Source organism: Schistocerca serialis, chromosome 7 (assembly GCF_023864345.2).
Source record: "Schistocerca serialis cubense isolate TAMUIC-IGC-003099 chromosome 7, iqSchSeri2.2, whole genome shotgun sequence".
NCBI classification, from domain to species: Eukaryota; Metazoa; Arthropoda; class Insecta; order Orthoptera; family Acrididae; genus Schistocerca; species Schistocerca serialis.
The window spans coordinates 602,980,809-602,998,699 of NC_064644.1; the positions used below are offsets into that span (position 1 = coordinate 602,980,809).

The following is a 17,891-nucleotide window of genomic DNA, read 5'->3' on the forward strand; positions in this document are numbered from 1 at the left end:
TTTGGATCGTCAGTGAGTACTTCATATTAGAAATTTCGTGTTCGCCCTGATGTGCATTAAAGGGCAGATTCTTCAGTAAAAGTTAGTTCTGCGCTCAGTTTCAGTATATGGCCCTAGCAGCACCAGGAAAACGGGTTCACATGTGCTCGCCTTCCACTCGGCGTTGAGCGCCTACAGCGAGATTGCCTTCGGCCTCTGGCGCCAGGAGGGAAGGCGACACATCACGGCGCAAGCAGCGCGTAGCAGAAGGCGGTGGTGCTGTGTCGGTCAGCATGGTTGCTTCCCAAGTAGCTGATCCGGGTTCGAAACCCGGACACCGCACCGAAGTTGTCTTCTTTACCCAGGAGAGTGTTTCCAACGCTCGCGATCGTCGAATTTCCGAACTGTCGTGTTACGAATGGTTTTCCTTCGCCCCTCGTCCCGCTCCGCGTAGGCTAGTGCGGATTGCGATTCACAGCATCGTGTGTCCCCATGTGTCGACTTGTCTCGACTTTGCTCGGCTGACGCGAAAGCTGACGCTTGCAAATGGTCGTATATGTAGAGGAAGGGCGCTAGAAACGACTGGGAGAGACCAACTCGACAAACGCACAACGGACCCTTTCATTTGACTGTGGCCGCAGGTTCGCGAATTTGCGTCCCGAGAGGCAAGAGAGGGGTCAGCGTGCTGGACCGTATCATTACCGCGCAGCAACACCGAAAACTAAGGGAAAAGGCAAAATAAAAGATTCCAACAGCACGCAGACTTCCTAGTTAGCCACTGAGCCGTGTACTAAGCACGCAAAAACGCTGCTTAACTTCGGTGATCGGACGAGAACCCGCGTCGTCAGCGTGGCACACAAGTCGGCGAGAACGTTTCCAGACGTGCGGACATCTCAGTCCTTGTACAGATCACTTGGGATTTGCCTGGCAGTCTCTCGCGCTGCCTTTTAGGGAAGCAATATGGAATATCCCTTGGTGGGATGTAACCCATAGCCTTCCCGTTGTTAGCATGACACATTAACTTAGTGAGCATACTGCCCACGCAATACGGCCGCTTCAGAACTCCAGCACCTGAACCACCGTTTCATCTATCTTTATTAAGGCCTTAAGATTCATTTAAACACGTATGCGTTGCTGTTGAGGTTTTCTCGCTGTCGCTTGGAACCCAGAGCCACAGCACAACAACAACGGAAACGTCCGTGAGAAGAGCTAAACCTCGACGCAGGAAAAGTATGTTCCGCTATTTCTTTTCGACCGCTCGGGCTGTCACTGTCGTCTCTAGTAAAATCTGCGGCGTGTTCCTGCATAATTTACTTGTTCTGTAAGATCAAGGGAGTATGTTAGTTTCAGAATGTTTAAAATGCTTTGTCAGATGTGGGGTTCGAACCCACGCTCCCTTGCGGGAACCAGAGCTTAAATCTGGCGCCTTAGACCGCTCGGCCAATCTGACGTGCGAGGCAAGAGCTCCAGAGACTTCCATCTCTAGCAATATCTCAAAGAACCTCACTGCGAAATCTGTTTCTTTTTTCGGTAGGATGGAATTATGTCAGTTTTAGAAAATTTAAGACGCAATGTCAGACATGGCGTAGAAAATGCACCCTCCCTTTCGGGAAGCAATGTGGCGCGTTGGACCGCTTTCTTCCGTCGTTTCTAGTTTGAACTGTAACTAGCAAAACTGTATTTAGTAATAGGAACATTTTCACATTGATGCAAAGAAAACTAGATATTGGCCAACGGCAAATAAGGCCGTTTCCTAGCAACAGCCACGCTGTGCATCACGCACTCGTGGGAAGCCAATGAAATACTTCCCGTGAGGCTCAAACTGTCGACCTTCACTTTACAATACTTAGGCACTGCCCCGGTGGTACCGACGCGTACATACTGAAACGTCTTTGGATCGTCAGTGAGTACTTCATATTAGAAATTTCGTGTTCGCCCTGATGTGCATTAAAGGGCAGATTCTTCAGTAAAAGTTAGTTCTGCGCTCAGTTTCAGTATATGGCCCTAGCAGCACCAGGAAAACGGGTTCACATGTGCTCGCCTTCCACTCGGCGTTGAGCGCCTACAGCGAGATTGCCTTCGGCCTCTGGCGCCAGGAGGGAAGGCGACACATCACGGCGCAAGCAGCGCGTAGCAGAAGGCGGTAGTGCTGTGTCGGTCAGCATGGTTGCTTCCCAAGTAGCTGATCCGGGTTCGAAACCCGGACACCGCACCGAAGTTGTCTTCTTTACCCAGGAGAGTGTTTCCAACGCTCGCGATCGTCGAATTTCCGAACTGTCGTGTTACGAATGGTTTTCCTTCGCCCCTCGTCCCGCTCCGCGTAGGCTAGTGCGGATTGCGATTCACAGCATCGTGTGTCCCCATGTGTCGACTTGTCTCGACTTTGCTCGGCTGACGCGAAAGCTGACGCTTGCAAATGGTCGTATATGTAGAGGAAGGGCGCTAGAAACGACTGGGAGAGACCAACTCGACAAACGCACAACGGACCCTTTCATTTGACTGTGGCCGCAGGTTCGCGAATTTGCGTCCCGAGAGGCAAGAGAGGGGTCAGCGTGCTGGACCGTATCATTACCGCGCAGCAACACCGAAAACTAAGGGAAAAGGCAAAATAAAAGATTCCAACAGCACGCAGACTTCCTAGTTAGCCACTGAGCCGTGTACTAAGCACGCAAAAACGCTGCTTAACTTCGGTGATCGGACGAGAACCCGCGTCGTCAGCGTGGCACACAAGTCGGCGAGAACGTTTCCAGACGTGCGGACATCTCAGTCCTTGTACAGATCACTTGGGATTTGCCTGGCAGTCTCTCGCGCTGCCTTTTAGGGAAGCAATATGGAATATCCCTTGGTGGGATGTAACCCATAGCCTTCCCGTTGTTAGCATGACACATTAACTTAGTGAGCATACTGCCCACGCAATACGGCCGCTTCAGAACTCCAGCACCTGAACCACCGTTTCATCTATCTTTATTAAGGCCTTAAGATTCATTTAAACACGTATGCGTTGCTGTTGAGGTTTTCTCGCTGTCGCTTGGAACCCAGAGCCACAGCACAACAACAACGGAAACGTCCGTGAGAAGAGCTAAACCTCGACGCAGGAAAAGTATGTTCCGCTATTTCTTTTCGACCGCTCGGGCTGTCACTGTCGTCTCTAGTAAAATCTGCGGCGTGTTCCTGCATAATTTACTTGTTCTGTAAGATCAAATGAGTATGTTAGTTTCAGAATGTTTAAAATGCTTTGTCAGATGTGGGGTTCGAACCCACGCTCCCTTGCGGGAACCAGAGCTTAAATCTGGCGCCTTAGACCGCTCGGCCAATCTGACGTGCGAGGCAAGAGCTCCAGAGACTTCCATCTCTAGCAATATCTCAAAGAACCTCACTGCGAAATCTGTTTCTTTTTTCGGTAGGATGGAATTATGTCAGTTTTAGAAAATTTAAGACGCAATGTCAGACATGGCGTAGAAAATGCACCCTCCCTTTCGGGAAGCAATGTGGCGCGTTGGACCGCTTTCTTCCGTCGTTTCTAGTTTGAACTGTAACTAGCAAAACTGTATTTAGTAATAGGAACATTTTCACATTGATGCAAAGAAAACTAGATATTGGCCAACGGCAAATAAGGCCGTTTCCTAGCAACAGCCACGCTGTGCATCACGCACTCGTGGGAAGCCAATGAAATACTTCCCGTGAGGCTCAAACTGTCGACCTTCACTTTACAATACTTAGGCACTGCCCCGGTGGTACCGACGCGTACATACTGAAACGTCTTTGGATCGTCAGTGAGTACTTCATATTAGAAATTTCGTGTTCGCCCTGATGTGCATTAAAGGGCAGATTCTTCAGTAAAAGTTAGTTCTGCGCTCAGTTTCAGTATATGGCCCTAGCAGCACCAGGAAAACGGGTTCACATGTGCTCGCCTTCCACTCGGCGTTGAGCGCCTACAGCGAGATTGCCTTCGGCCTCTGGCGCCAGGAGGGAAGGCGACACATCACGGCGCAAGCAGCGCGTAGCAGAAGGCGGTGGTGCTGTGTCGGTCAGCATGGTTGCTTCCCAAGTAGCTGATCCGGGTTCGAAACCCGGACACCGCACCGAAGTTGTCTTCTTTACCCAGGAGAGTGTTTCCAACGCTCGCGATCGTCGAATTTCCGAACTGTCGTGTTACGAATGGTTTTCCTTCGCCCCTCGTCCCGCTCCGCGTAGGCTAGTGCGGATTGCGATTCACAGCATCGTGTGTCCCCATGTGTCGACTTGTCTCGACTTTGCTCGGCTGACGCGAAAGCTGACGCTTGCAAATGGTCGTATATGTAGAGGAAGGGCGCTAGAAACGACTGGGAGAGACCAACTCGACAAACGCACAACGGACCCTTTCATTTGACTGTGGCCGCAGGTTCGCGAATTTGCGTCCCGAGAGGCAAGAGAGGGGTCAGCGTGCTGGACCGTATCATTACCGCGCAGCAACACCGAAAACTAAGGGAAAAGGCAAAATAAAAGATTCCAACAGCACGCAGACTTCCTAGTTAGCCACTGAGCCGTGTACTAAGCACGCAAAAACGCTGCTTAACTTCGGTGATCGGACGAGAACCCGCGTCGTCAGCGTGGCACACAAGTCGGCGAGAACGTTTCCAGACGTGCGGACATCTCAGTCCTTGTACAGATCACTTGGGATTTGCCTGGCAGTCTCTCGCGCTGCCTTTTAGGGAAGCAATATGGAATATCCCTTGGTGGGATGTAACCCATAGCCTTCCCGTTGTTAGCATGACACATTAACTTAGTGAGCATACTGCCCACGCAATACGGCCGCTTCAGAACTCCAGCACCTGAACCACCGTTTCATCTATCTTTATTAAGGCCTTAAGATTCATTTAAACACGTATGCGTTGCTGTTGAGGTTTTCTCGCTGTCGCTTGGAACCCAGAGCCACAGCACAACAACAACGGAAACGTCCGTGAGAAGAGCTAAACCTCGACGCAGGAAAAGTATGTTCCGCTATTTCTTTTCGACCGCTCGGGCTGTCACTGTCGTCTCTAGTAAAATCTGCGGCGTGTTCCTGCATAATTTACTTGTTCTGTAAGATCAAATGAGTATGTTAGTTTCAGAATGTTTAAAATGCTTTGTCAGATGTGGGGTTCGAACCCACGCTCCCTTGCGGGAACCAGAGCTTAAATCTGGCGCCTTAGACCGCTCGGCCAATCTGACGTGCGAGGCAAGAGCTCCAGAGACTTCCATCTCTAGCAATATCTCAAAGAACCTCACTGCGAAATCTGTTTCTTTTTTCGGTAGGATGGAATTATGTCAGTTTTAGAAAATTTAAGACGCAATGTCAGACATGGCGTAGAAAATGCACCCTCCCTTTCGGGAAGCAATGTGGCGCGTTGGACCGCTTTCTTCCGTCGTTTCTAGTTTGAACTGTAACTAGCAAAACTGTATTTAGTAATAGGAACATTTTCACATTGATGCAAAGAAAACTAGATATTGGCCAACGGCAAATAAGGCCGTTTCCTAGCAACAGCCACGCTGTGCATCACGCACTCGTGGGAAGCCAATGAAATACTTCCCGTGAGGCTCAAACTGTCGACCTTCACTTTACAATACTTAGGCACTGCCCCGGTGGTACCGACGCGTACATACTGAAACGTCTTTGGATCGTCAGTGAGTACTTCATATTAGAAATTTCGTGTTCGCCCTGATGTGCATTAAAGGGCAGATTCTTCAGTAAAAGTTAGTTCTGCGCTCAGTTTCAGTATATGGCCCTAGCAGCACCAGGAAAACGGGTTCACATGTGCTCGCCTTCCACTCGGCGTTGAGCGCCTACAGCGAGATTGCCTTCGGCCTCTGGCGCCAGGAGGGAAGGCGACACATCACGGCGCAAGCAGCGCGTAGCAGAAGGCGGTGGTGCTGTGTCGGTCAGCATGGTTGCTTCCCAAGTAGCTGATCCGGGTTCGAAACCCGGACACCGCACGGAAGTTGTCTTCTTTACCCAGGAGAGTGTTTCCAACGCTCGCGATCGTCGAATTTCCGAACTGTCGTGTTACGAATGGTTTTCCTTCGCCCCTCGTCCCGCTCCGCGTAGGCTAGTGCGGATTGCGATTCACAGCATCGTGTGTCCCCATGTGTCGACTTGTCTCGACTTTGCTCGGCTGACGCGAAAGCTGACGCTTGCAAATGGTCGTATATGTAGAGGAAGGGCGCTAGAAACGACTGGGAGAGACCAACTCGACAAACGCACAACGGACCCTTTCATTTGACTGTGGCCGCAGGTTCGCGAATTTGCGTCCCGAGAGGCAAGAGAGGGGTCAGCGTGCTGGACCGTATCATTACCGCGCAGCAACACCGAAAACTAAGGGAAAAGGCAAAATAAAAGATTCCAACAGCACGCAGACTTCCTAGTTAGCCACTGAGCCGTGTACTAAGCACGCAAAAACGCTGCTTAACTTCGGTGATCGGACGAGAACCCGCGTCGTCAGCGTGGCACACAAGTCGGCGAGAACGTTTCCAGACGTGCGGACATCTCAGTCCTTGTACAGATCACTTGGGATTTGCCTGGCAGTCTCTCGCGCTGCCTTTTAGGGAAGCAATATGGAATATCCCTTGGTGGGATGTAACCCATAGCCTTCCCGTTGTTAGCATGACACATTAACTTAGTGAGCATACTGCCCACGCAATACGGCCGCTTCAGAACTCCAGCACCTGAACCACCGTTTCATCTATCTTTATTAAGGCCTTAAGATTCATTTAAACACGTATGCGTTGCTGTTGAGGTTTTCTCGCTGTCGCTTGGAACCCAGAGCCACAGCACAACAACAACGGAAACGTCCGTGAGAAGAGCTAAACCTCGACGCAGGAAAAGTATGTTCCGCTATTTCTTTTCGACCGCTCGGGCTGTCACTGTCGTCTCTAGTAAAATCTGCGGCGTGTTCCTGCATAATTTACTTGTTCTGTAAGATCAAGGGAGTATGTTAGTTTCAGAATGTTTAAAATGCTTTGTCAGATGTGGGGTTCGAACCCACGCTCCCTTGCGGGAACCAGAGCTTAAATCTGGCGCCTTAGACCGCTCGGCCAATCTGACGTGCGAGGCAAGAGCTCCAGAGACTTCCATCTCTAGCAATATCTCAAAGAACCTCACTGCGAAATCTGTTTCTTTTTTCGGTAGGATGGAATTATGTCAGTTTTAGAAAATTTAAGACGCAATGTCAGACATGGCGTAGAAAATGCACCCTCCCTTTCGGGAAGCAATGTGGCGCGTTGGACCGCTTTCTTCCGTCGTTTCTAGTTTGAACTGTAACTAGCAAAACTGTATTTAGTAATAGGAACATTTTCACATTGATGCAAAGAAAACTAGATATTGGCCAACGGCAAATAAGGCCGTTTCCTAGCAACAGCCACGCTGTGCATCACGCACTCGTGGGAAGCCAATGAAATACTTCCCGTGAGGCTCAAACTGTCGACCTTCACTTTACAATACTTAGGCACTGCCCCGGTGGTACCGACGCGTACATACTGAAACGTCTTTGGATCGTCAGTGAGTACTTCATATTAGAAATTTCGTGTTCGCCCTGATGTGCATTAAAGGGCAGATTCTTCAGTAAAAGTTAGTTCTGCGCTCAGTTTCAGTATATGGCCCTAGCAGCACCAGGAAAACGGGTTCACATGTGCTCGCCTTCCACTCGGCGTTGAGCGCCTACAGCGAGATTGCCTTCGGCCTCTGGCGCCAGGAGGGAAGGCGACACATCACGGCGCAAGCAGCGCGTAGCAGAAGGCGGTGGTGCTGTGTCGGTCAGCATGGTTGCTTCCCAAGTAGCTGATCCGGGTTCGAAACCCGGACACCGCACCGAAGTTGTCTTCTTTACCCAGGAGAGTGTTTCCAACGCTCGCGATCGTCGAATTTCCGAACTGTCGTGTTACGAATGGTTTTCCTTCGCCCCTCGTCCCGCTCCGCGTAGGCTAGTGCGGATTGCGATTCACAGCATCGTGTGTCCCCATGTGTCGACTTGTCTCGACTTTGCTCGGCTGACGCGAAAGCTGACGCTTGCAAATGGTCGTATATGTAGAGGAAGGGCGCTAGAAACGACTGGGAGAGACCAACTCGACAAACGCACAACGGACCCTTTCATTTGACTGTGGCCGCAGGTTCGCGAATTTGCGTCCCGAGAGGCAAGAGAGGGGTCAGCGTGCTGGACCGTATCATTACCGCGCAGCAACACCGAAAACTAAGGGAAAAGGCAAAATAAAAGATTCCAACAGCACGCAGACTTCCTAGTTAGCCACTGAGCCGTGTACTAAGCACGCAAAAACGCTGCTTAACTTCGGTGATCGGACGAGAACCCGCGTCGTCAGCGTGGCACACAAGTCGGCGAGAACGTTTCCAGACGTGCGGACATCTCAGTCCTTGTACAGATCACTTGGGATTTGCCTGGCAGTCTCTCGCGCTGCCTTTTAGGGAAGCAATATGGAATATCCCTTGGTGGGATGTAACCCATAGCCTTCCCGTTGTTAGCATGACACATTAACTTAGTGAGCATACTGCCCACGCAATACGGCCGCTTCAGAACTCCAGCACCTGAACCACCGTTTCATCTATCTTTATTAAGGCCTTAAGATTCATTTAAACACGTATGCGTTGCTGTTGAGGTTTTCTCGCTGTCGCTTGGAACCCAGAGCCACAGCACAACAACAACGGAAACGTCCGTGAGAAGAGCTAAACCTCGACGCAGGAAAAGTATGTTCCGCTATTTCTTTTCGACCGCTCGGGCTGTCACTGTCGTCTCTAGTAAAATCTGCGGCGTGTTCCTGCATAATTTACTTGTTCTGTAAGATCAAGGGAGTATGTTAGTTTCAGAATGTTTAAAATGCTTTGTCAGATGTGGGGTTCGAACCCACGCTCCCTTGCGGGAACCAGAGCTTAAATCTGGCGCCTTAGACCGCTCGGCCAATCTGACGTGCGAGGCAAGAGCTCCAGAGACTTCCATCTCTAGCAATATCTCAAAGAACCTCACTGCGAAATCTGTTTCTTTTTTCGGTAGGATGGAATTATGTCAGTTTTAGAAAATTTAAGACGCAATGTCAGACATGGCGTAGAAAATGCACCCTCCCTTTCGGGAAGCAATGTGGCGCGTTGGACCGCTTTCTTCCGTCGTTTCTAGTTTGAACTGTAACTAGCAAAACTGTATTTAGTAATAGGAACATTTTCACATTGATGCAAAGAAAACTAGATATTGGCCAACGGCAAATAAGGCCGTTTCCTAGCAACAGCCACGCTGTGCATCACGCACTCGTGGGAAGCCAATGAAATACTTCCCGTGAGGCTCAAACTGTCGACCTTCACTTTACAATACTTAGGCACTGCCCCGGTGGTACCGACGCGTACATACTGAAACGTCTTTGGATCGTCAGTGAGTACTTCATATTAGAAATTTCGTGTTCGCCCTGATGTGCATTAAAGGGCAGATTCTTCAGTAAAAGTTAGTTCTGCGCTCAGTTTCAGTATATGGCCCTAGCAGCACCAGGAAAACGGGTTCACATGTGCTCGCCTTCCACTCGGCGTTGAGCGCCTACAGCGAGATTGCCTTCGGCCTCTGGCGCCAGGAGGGAAGGCGACACATCACGGCGCAAGCAGCGCGTAGCAGAAGGCGGTGGTGCTGTGTCGGTCAGCATGGTTGCTTCCCAAGTAGCTGATCCGGGTTCGAAACCCGGACACCGCACCGAAGTTGTCTTCTTTACCCAGGAGAGTGTTTCCAACGCTCGCGATCGTCGAATTTCCGAACTGTCGTGTTACGAATGGTTTTCCTTCGCCCCTCGTCCCGCTCCGCGTAGGCTAGTGCGGATTGCGATTCACAGCATCGTGTGTCCCCATGTGTCGACTTGTCTCGACTTTGCTCGGCTGACGCGAAAGCTGACGCTTGCAAATGGTCGTATATGTAGAGGAAGGGCGCTAGAAACGACTGGGAGAGACCAACTCGACAAACGCACAACGGACCCTTTCATTTGACTGTGGCCGCAGGTTCGCGAATTTGCGTCCCGAGAGGCAAGAGAGGGGTCAGCGTGCTGGACCGTATCATTACCGCGCAGCAACACCGAAAACTAAGGGAAAAGGCAAAATAAAAGATTCCAACAGCACGCAGACTTCCTAGTTAGCCACTGAGCCGTGTACTAAGCACGCAAAAACGCTGCTTAACTTCGGTGATCGGACGAGAACCCGCGTCGTCAGCGTGGCACACAAGTCGGCGAGAACGTTTCCAGACGTGCGGACATCTCAGTCCTTGTACAGATCACTTGGGATTTGCCTGGCAGTCTCTCGCGCTGCCTTTTAGGGAAGCAATATGGAATATCCCTTGGTGGGATGTAACCCATAGCCTTCCCGTTGTTAGCATGACACATTAACTTAGTGAGCATACTGCCCACGCAATACGGCCGCTTCAGAACTCCAGCACCTGAACCACCGTTTCATCTATCTTTATTAAGGCCTTAAGATTCATTTAAACACGTATGCGTTGCTGTTGAGGTTTTCTCGCTGTCGCTTGGAACCCAGAGCCACAGCACAACAACAACGGAAACGTCCGTGAGAAGAGCTAAACCTCGACGCAGGAAAAGTATGTTCCGCTATTTCTTTTCGACCGCTCGGGCTGTCACTGTCGTCTCTAGTAAAATCTGCGGCGTGTTCCTGCATAATTTACTTGTTCTGTAAGATCAAGGGAGTATGTTAGTTTCAGAATGTTTAAAATGCTTTGTCAGATGTGGGGTTCGAACCCACGCTCCCTTGCGGGAACCAGAGCTTAAATCTGGCGCCTTAGACCGCTCGGCCAATCTGACGTGCGAGGCAAGAGCTCCAGAGACTTCCATCTCTAGCAATATCTCAAAGAACCTCACTGCGAAATCTGTTTCTTTTTTCGGTAGGATGGAATTATGTCAGTTTTAGAAAATTTAAGACGCAATGTCAGACATGGCGTAGAAAATGCACCCTCCCTTTCGGGAAGCAATGTGGCGCGTTGGACCGCTTTCTTCCGTCGTTTCTAGTTTGAACTGTAACTAGCAAAACTGTATTTAGTAATAGGAACATTTTCACATTGATGCAAAGAAAACTAGATATTGGCCAACGGCAAATAAGGCCGTTTCCTAGCAACAGCCACGCTGTGCATCACGCACTCGTGGGAAGCCAATGAAATACTTCCCGTGAGGCTCAAACTGTCGACCTTCACTTTACAATACTTAGGCACTGCCCCGGTGGTACCGACGCGTACATACTGAAACGTCTTTGGATCGTCAGTGAGTACTTCATATTAGAAATTTCGTGTTCGCCCTGATGTGCATTAAAGGGCAGATTCTTCAGTAAAAGTTAGTTCTGCGCTCAGTTTCAGTATATGGCCCTAGCAGCACCAGGAAAACGGGTTCACATGTGCTCGCCTTCCACTCGGCGTTGAGCGCCTACAGCGAGATTGCCTTCGGCCTCTGGCGCCAGGAGGGAAGGCGACACATCACGGCGCAAGCAGCGCGTAGCAGAAGGCGGTGGTGCTGTGTCGGTCAGCATGGTTGCTTCCCAAGTAGCTGATCCGGGTTCGAAACCCGGACACCGCACCGAAGTTGTCTTCTTTACCCAGGAGAGTGTTTCCAACGCTCGCGATCGTCGAATTTCCGAACTGTCGTGTTACGAATGGTTTTCCTTCGCCCCTCGTCCCGCTCCGCGTAGGCTAGTGCGGATTGCGATTCACAGCATCGTGTGTCCCCATGTGTCGACTTGTCTCGACTTTGCTCGGCTGACGCGAAAGCTGACGCTTGCAAATGGTCGTATATGTAGAGGAAGGGCGCTAGAAACGACTGGGAGAGACCAACTCGACAAACGCACAACGGACCCTTTCATTTGACTGTGGCCGCAGGTTCGCGAATTTGCGTCCCGAGAGGCAAGAGAGGGGTCAGCGTGCTGGACCGTATCATTACCGCGCAGCAACACCGAAAACTAAGGGAAAAGGCAAAATAAAAGATTCCAACAGCACGCAGACTTCCTAGTTAGCCACTGAGCCGTGTACTAAGCACGCAAAAACGCTGCTTAACTTCGGTGATCGGACGAGAACCCGCGTCGTCAGCGTGGCACACAAGTCGGCGAGAACGTTTCCAGACGTGCGGACATCTCAGTCCTTGTACAGATCACTTGGGATTTGCCTGGCAGTCTCTCGCGCTGCCTTTTAGGGAAGCAATATGGAATATCCCTTGGTGGGATGTAACCCATAGCCTTCCCGTTGTTAGCATGACACATTAACTTAGTGAGCATACTGCCCACGCAATACGGCCGCTTCAGAACTCCAGCACCTGAACCACCGTTTCATCTATCTTTATTAAGGCCTTAAGATTCATTTAAACACGTATGCGTTGCTGTTGAGGTTTTCTCGCTGTCGCTTGGAACCCAGAGCCACAGCACAACAACAACGGAAACGTCCGTGAGAAGAGCTAAACCTCGACGCAGGAAAAGTATGTTCCGCTATTTCTTTTCGACCGCTCGGGCTGTCACTGTCGTCTCTAGTAAAATCTGCGGCGTGTTCCTGCATAATTTACTTGTTCTGTAAGATCAAGGGAGTATGTTAGTTTCAGAATGTTTAAAATGCTTTGTCAGATGTGGGGTTCGAACCCACGCTCCCTTGCGGGAACCAGAGCTTAAATCTGGCGCCTTAGACCGCTCGGCCAATCTGACGTGCGAGGCAAGAGCTCCAGAGACTTCCATCTCTAGCAATATCTCAAAGAACCTCACTGCGAAATCTGTTTCTTTTTTCGGTAGGATGGAATTATGTCAGTTTTAGAAAATTTAAGACGCAATGTCAGACATGGCGTAGAAAATGCACCCTCCCTTTCGGGAAGCAATGTGGCGCGTTGGACCGCTTTCTTCCGTCGTTTCTAGTTTGAACTGTAACTAGCAAAACTGTATTTAGTAATAGGAACATTTTCACATTGATGCAAAGAAAACTAGATATTGGCCAACGGCAAATAAGGCCGTTTCCTAGCAACAGCCACGCTGTGCATCACGCACTCGTGGGAAGCCAATGAAATACTTCCCGTGAGGCTCAAACTGTCGACCTTCACTTTACAATACTTAGGCACTGCCCCGGTGGTACCGACGCGTACATACTGAAACGTCTTTGGATCGTCAGTGAGTACTTCATATTAGAAATTTCGTGTTCGCCCTGATGTGCATTAAAGGGCAGATTCTTCAGTAAAAGTTAGTTCTGCGCTCAGTTTCAGTATATGGCCCTAGCAGCACCAGGAAAACGGGTTCACATGTGCTCGCCTTCCACTCGGCGTTGAGCGCCTACAGCGAGATTGCCTTCGGCCTCTGGCGCCAGGAGGGAAGGCGACACATCACGGCGCAAGCAGCGCGTAGCAGAAGGCGGTGGTGCTGTGTCGGTCAGCATGGTTGCTTCCCAAGTAGCTGATCCGGGTTCGAAACCCGGACACCGCACCGAAGTTGTCTTCTTTACCCAGGAGAGTGTTTCCAACGCTCGCGATCGTCGAATTTCCGAACTGTCGTGTTACGAATGGTTTTCCTTCGCCCCTCGTCCCGCTCCGCGTAGGCTAGTGCGGATTGCGATTCACAGCATCGTGTGTCCCCATGTGTCGACTTGTCTCGACTTTGCTCGGCTGACGCGAAAGCTGACGCTTGCAAATGGTCGTATATGTAGAGGAAGGGCGCTAGAAACGACTGGGAGAGACCAACTCGACAAACGCACAACGGACCCTTTCATTTGACTGTGGCCGCAGGTTCGCGAATTTGCGTCCCGAGAGGCAAGAGAGGGGTCAGCGTGCTGGACCGTATCATTACCGCGCAGCAACACCGAAAACTAAGGGAAAAGGCAAAATAAAAGATTCCAACAGCACGCAGACTTCCTAGTTAGCCACTGAGCCGTGTACTAAGCACGCAAAAACGCTGCTTAACTTCGGTGATCGGACGAGAACCCGCGTCGTCAGCGTGGCACACAAGTCGGCGAGAACGTTTCCAGACGTGCGGACATCTCAGTCCTTGTACAGATCACTTGGGATTTGCCTGGCAGTCTCTCGCGCTGCCTTTTAGGGAAGCAATATGGAATATCCCTTGGTGGGATGTAACCCATAGCCTTCCCGTTGTTAGCATGACACATTAACTTAGTGAGCATACTGCCCACGCAATACGGCCGCTTCAGAACTCCAGCACCTGAACCACCGTTTCATCTATCTTTATTAAGGCCTTAAGATTCATTTAAACACGTATGCGTTGCTGTTGAGGTTTTCTCGCTGTCGCTTGGAACCCAGAGCCACAGCACAACAACAACGGAAACGTCCGTGAGAAGAGCTAAACCTCGACGCAGGAAAAGTATGTTCCGCTATTTCTTTTCGACCGCTCGGGCTGTCACTGTCGTCTCTAGTAAAATCTGCGGCGTGTTCCTGCATAATTTACTTGTTCTGTAAGATCAAGGGAGTATGTTAGTTTCAGAATGTTTAAAATGCTTTGTCAGATGTGGGGTTCGAACCCACGCTCCCTTGCGGGAACCAGAGCTTAAATCTGGCGCCTTAGACCGCTCGGCCAATCTGACGTGCGAGGCAAGAGCTCCAGAGACTTCCATCTCTAGCAATATCTCAAAGAACCTCACTGCGAAATCTGTTTCTTTTTTCGGTAGGATGGAATTATGTCAGTTTTAGAAAATTTAAGACGCAATGTCAGACATGGCGTAGAAAATGCACCCTCCCTTTCGGGAAGCAATGTGGCGCGTTGGACCGCTTTCTTCCGTCGTTTCTAGTTTGAACTGTAACTAGCAAAACTGTATTTAGTAATAGGAACATTTTCACATTGATGCAAAGAAAACTAGATATTGGCCAACGGCAAATAAGGCCGTTTCCTAGCAACAGCCACGCTGTGCATCACGCACTCGTGGGAAGCCAATGAAATACTTCCCGTGAGGCTCAAACTGTCGACCTTCACTTTACAATACTTAGGCACTGCCCCGGTGGTACCGACGCGTACATACTGAAACGTCTTTGGATCGTCAGTGAGTACTTCATATTAGAAATTTCGTGTTCGCCCTGATGTGCATTAAAGGGCAGATTCTTCAGTAAAAGTTAGTTCTGCGCTCAGTTTCAGTATATGGCCCTAGCAGCACCAGGAAAACGGGTTCACATGTGCTCGCCTTCCACTCGGCGTTGAGCGCCTACAGCGAGATTGCCTTCGGCCTCTGGCGCCAGGAGGGAAGGCGACACATCACGGCGCAAGCAGCGCGTAGCAGAAGGCGGTGGTGCTGTGTCGGTCAGCATGGTTGCTTCCCAAGTAGCTGATCCGGGTTCGAAACCCGGACACCGCACCGAAGTTGTCTTCTTTACCCAGGAGAGTGTTTCCAACGCTCGCGATCGTCGAATTTCCGAACTGTCGTGTTACGAATGGTTTTCCTTCGCCCCTCGTCCCGCTCCGCGTAGGCTAGTGCGGATTGCGATTCACAGCATCGTGTGTCCCCATGTGTCGACTTGTCTCGACTTTGCTCGGCTGACGCGAAAGCTGACGCTTGCAAATGGTCGTATATGTAGAGGAAGGGCGCTAGAAACGACTGGGAGAGACCAACTCGACAAACGCACAACGGACCCTTTCATTTGACTGTGGCCGCAGGTTCGCGAATTTGCGTCCCGAGAGGCAAGAGAGGGGTCAGCGTGCTGGACCGTATCATTACCGCGCAGCAACACCGAAAACTAAGGGAAAAGGCAAAATAAAAGATTCCAACAGCACGCAGACTTCCTAGTTAGCCACTGAGCCGTGTACTAAGCACGCAAAAACGCTGCTTAACTTCGGTGATCGGACGAGAACCCGCGTCGTCAGCGTGGCACACAAGTCGGCGAGAACGTTTCCAGACGTGCGGACATCTCAGTCCTTGTACAGATCACTTGGGATTTGCCTGGCAGTCTCTCGCGCTGCCTTTTAGGGAAGCAATATGGAATATCCCTTGGTGGGATGTAACCCATAGCCTTCCCGTTGTTAGCATGACACATTAACTTAGTGAGCATACTGCCCACGCAATACGGCCGCTTCAGAACTCCAGCACCTGAACCACCGTTTCATCTATCTTTATTAAGGCCTTAAGATTCATTTAAACACGTATGCGTTGCTGTTGAGGTTTTCTCGCTGTCGCTTGGAACCCAGAGCCACAGCACAACAACAACGGAAACGTCCGTGAGAAGAGCTAAACCTCGACGCAGGAAAAGTATGTTCCGCTATTTCTTTTCGACCGCTCGGGCTGTCACTGTCGTCTCTAGTAAAATCTGCGGCGTGTTCCTGCATAATTTACTTGTTCTGTAAGATCAAGGGAGTATGTTAGTTTCAGAATGTTTAAAATGCTTTGTCAGATGTGGGGTTCGAACCCACGCTCCCTTGCGGGAACCAGAGCTTAAATCTGGCGCCTTAGACCGCTCGGCCAATCTGACGTGCGAGGCAAGAGCTCCAGAGACTTCCATCTCTAGCAATATTTCAAAGAACCTCACTGCGAAATCTGTTTCTTTTTTCGGTAGGATGGAATTATGTCAGTTTTAGAAAATTTAAGACGCAATGTCAGACATGGCGTAGAAAATGCACCCTCCCTTTCGGGAAGCAATGTGGCGCGTTGGACCGCTTTCTTCCGTCGTTTCTAGTTTGAACTGTAACTAGCAAAACTGTATTTAGTAATAGGAACATTTTCACATTGATGCAAAGAAAACTAGATATTGGCCAACGGCAAATAAGGCCGTTTCCTAGCAACAGCCACGCTGTGCATCACGCACTCGTGGGAAGCCAATGAAATACTTCCCGTGAGGCTCAAACTGTCGACCTTCACTTTACAATACTTAGGCACTGCCCCGGTGGTACCGACGCGTACATACTGAAACGTCTTTGGATCGTCAGTGAGTACTTCATATTAGAAATTTCGTGTTCGCCCTGATGTGCATTAAAGGGCAGATTCTTCAGTAAAAGTTAGTTCTGCGCTCAGTTTCAGTATATGGCCCTAGCAGCACCAGGAAAACGGGTTCACATGTGCTCGCCTTCCACTCGGCGTTGAGCGCCTACAGCGAGATTGCCTTCGGCCTCTGGCGCCAGGAGGGAAGGCGACACATCACGGCGCAAGCAGCGCGTAGCAGAAGGCGGTGGTGCTGTGTCGGTCAGCATGGTTGCTTCCCAAGTAGCTGATCCGGGTTCGAAACCCGGACACCGCACCGAAGTTGTCTTCTTTACCCAGGAGAGTGTTTCCAACGCTCGCGATCGTCGAATTTCCGAACTGTCGTGTTACGAATGGTTTTCCTTCGCCCCTCGTCCCGCTCCGCGTAGGCTAGTGCGGATTGCGATTCACAGCATCGTGTGTCCCCATGTGTCGACTTGTCTCGACTTTGCTCGGCTGACGCGAAAGCTGACGCTTGCAAATGGTCGTATATGTAGAGGAAGGGCGCTAGAAACGACTGGGAGAGACCAACTCGACAAACGCACAACGGACCCTTTCATTTGACTGTGGCCGCAGGTTCGCGAATTTGCGTCCCGAGAGGCAAGAGAGGGGTCAGCGTGCTGGACCGTATCATTACCGCGCAGCAACACCGAAAACTAAGGGAAAAGGCAAAATAAAAGATTCCAACAGCACGCAGACTTCCTAGTTAGCCACTGAGCCGTGTACTAAGCACGCAAAAACGCTGCTTAACTTCGGTGATCGGACGAGAACCCGCGTCGTCAGCGTGGCACACAAGTCGGCGAGAACGTTTCCAGACGTGCGGACATCTCAGTCCTTGTACAGATCACTTGGGATTTGCCTGGCAGTCTCTCGCGCTGCCTTTTAGGGAAGCAATATGGAATATCCCTTGGTGGGATGTAACCCATAGCCTTCCCGTTGTTAGCATGACACATTAACTTAGTGAGCATACTGCCCACGCAATACGGCCGCTTCAGAACTCCAGCACCTGAACCACCG

The 17,891-nt window shown here is 50.4% G+C and overlaps 9 non-coding genes across 9 annotated transcripts; all 9 read right to left on the minus strand.

Moving 5' to 3' along the window:
- Positions 1-1,345: 1,345 nt before the first annotated feature.
- Positions 1,346-1,429, minus strand: Trnal-uaa (transfer RNA leucine (anticodon UAA)). The gene has a single exon. It is a non-coding gene; the product is annotated as a tRNA-Leu (tRNA).
- Positions 1,430-3,215: 1,786 nt separating this feature from the next.
- Trnal-uaa (transfer RNA leucine (anticodon UAA)) lies at positions 3,216-3,299 on the minus strand. The gene has a single exon. It is a non-coding gene; the product is annotated as a tRNA-Leu (tRNA).
- A 1,786-nt stretch (positions 3,300-5,085) lies between these two features.
- Trnal-uaa (transfer RNA leucine (anticodon UAA)) lies at positions 5,086-5,169 on the minus strand. Its single transcript has one exon. It is a non-coding gene; the product is annotated as a tRNA-Leu (tRNA).
- Positions 5,170-6,955: 1,786 nt separating this feature from the next.
- On the minus strand, positions 6,956-7,039 carry Trnal-uaa (transfer RNA leucine (anticodon UAA)). The gene has a single exon. It is a non-coding gene; the product is annotated as a tRNA-Leu (tRNA).
- Positions 7,040-8,825: 1,786 nt separating this feature from the next.
- On the minus strand, positions 8,826-8,909 carry Trnal-uaa (transfer RNA leucine (anticodon UAA)). The gene has a single exon. It is a non-coding gene; the product is annotated as a tRNA-Leu (tRNA).
- A 1,786-nt stretch (positions 8,910-10,695) lies between these two features.
- Positions 10,696-10,779, minus strand: Trnal-uaa (transfer RNA leucine (anticodon UAA)). The gene has a single exon. It is a non-coding gene; the product is annotated as a tRNA-Leu (tRNA).
- A 1,786-nt stretch (positions 10,780-12,565) lies between these two features.
- On the minus strand, positions 12,566-12,649 carry Trnal-uaa (transfer RNA leucine (anticodon UAA)). Its single transcript has one exon. It is a non-coding gene; the product is annotated as a tRNA-Leu (tRNA).
- Positions 12,650-14,435: 1,786 nt separating this feature from the next.
- Positions 14,436-14,519, minus strand: Trnal-uaa (transfer RNA leucine (anticodon UAA)). Its single transcript has one exon. It is a non-coding gene; the product is annotated as a tRNA-Leu (tRNA).
- A 1,786-nt stretch (positions 14,520-16,305) lies between these two features.
- Trnal-uaa (transfer RNA leucine (anticodon UAA)) lies at positions 16,306-16,389 on the minus strand. Its single transcript has one exon. It is a non-coding gene; the product is annotated as a tRNA-Leu (tRNA).
- Positions 16,390-17,891: the final 1,502 nt, after the last annotated feature.